The following is a 1,462-nucleotide window of genomic DNA, read 5'->3' on the forward strand; positions in this document are numbered from 1 at the left end:
TATACACCGTTACAGCGCTAACTGTTTTCAACTGAATAGACGTCGGTGATTAGTAGAAATTATCGAAATAAGACAATTTTTTACATGAAATAAATTCGAATAGAAAAATATTTTTCTGTTCCATAACACAAAATAGATAAGTATACGAAGTTTGAAAGTCTTTCGGTACCAAAAACACTACATAAAACATAAATGAAAACTGGCGCCCCCGTTTTAAAATAGATCCCCCGATTGAAATAACAACGTGTGACGTTTGGAGTAAAGGGAAATGAAAGTGTCGCCTCTGGAGTTTGCAAATGACCACAATACCGATAGGTAACTGTGCAGACAAAATTTACAATCGATAAATGTCTTAGAACAACCAGTCATTGTGGTTATGTAGTTCTTGAGTTCGGTGGAAAAGAAAGAAAGAAAAGTGTTTGGAGTTGATATGCAGCTGGTTTTGTATACATGAACAGATTTTGTTTGTATTTGTAAAACATGTTGCTAGCACAGAATAGGTATTTAGAGAAAGCCCTAACGTGTTATCAACGCATGTTAGAAATAGCAGTGAAATGTGAAATATGAATGGAATTTTTAAAGGAAAAATGTTACGTACCGAATTCAGCTGAATGAATTAACGTGCTTTAGTTGGTCAGTGTTGCTTTGATATAACAATGTTGTTAAGAGAAGATGATAGAAATTGTAAGAGGAAAGGGGACAGTGGTTATGAATTGCGTTCCGAATGTTATTGGCCTGGATATGAATTCTGTCGTATATATAAAGAAACAGCCATGTAGAGGGATGAAGATATCAGTGTTGCTATAGTTTTGTGTGGTCGTATTAAGTGTCCGTAGACTATGAAGGTTAGACGTGAAATGGATGACAATATATTTCAGTTGATAATTTAGTATCTCATTAATATATGTAAGCATGTTCCATTGTCCCGTATTGAGAAGTAAGTTTTATTTCACTGTGGTAGTAAAGAAATGAGAATGAGATGTAAGGTGACAAAATTTTTGAGATAGGCGTTAAGTGGTGCCCTCCGTACTCGGGGAAGGTCAAAGGTGAAGTGAATGACAATAGATTTCGCTTGAAAATGTTACCTGTGTAATATCTGTTACGTATTGATAAGTAAGTTGTATTTCACTGTGTATGCCAGTTGGGAGGTACTTGTGGTCTTGTAGCGCAGTACCTGAAATTCTTTTGCATTGAACTGCATATTATTTTGCTCTGCCCACTCATATATTGCATTTAGGTCATTCTGCAGGCTTACAATATCATCAGGATTCTTTATTGCCTGAGATATCTTTGTGTCATCAGCATAGCTAGTGACAGTGGCTCTCCGAGTGACCGTGGGCATGTCCAGAAGGGCCACTATGAACAGTAGTGGCCCCAGAACAGTTCCCTGTGGAACACCGCTCAATATTTGTGTTTCTCTAGATAGTTCTCCATTGGCTGCAACTGTCTGACTTCTACCATT

At 37.1% G+C, this 1,462-nt stretch overlaps 1 protein-coding gene across 1 annotated transcript in view; it reads right to left on the reverse strand.

Annotated features, from left to right (window-relative positions):
- Positions 1-1,462, reverse strand: part of LOC106877749 (beta-1,3-galactosyltransferase 1) — an 84,749-nt gene that overhangs the window by 59,851 nt on the left and 23,436 nt on the right. The window lies entirely within an intron of this gene.

The sequence above is a fragment of the Octopus bimaculoides genome, chromosome 1, assembly GCF_001194135.2.
Source record: "Octopus bimaculoides isolate UCB-OBI-ISO-001 chromosome 1, ASM119413v2, whole genome shotgun sequence".
NCBI classification, from domain to species: domain Eukaryota; kingdom Metazoa; phylum Mollusca; class Cephalopoda; order Octopoda; family Octopodidae; genus Octopus; species Octopus bimaculoides.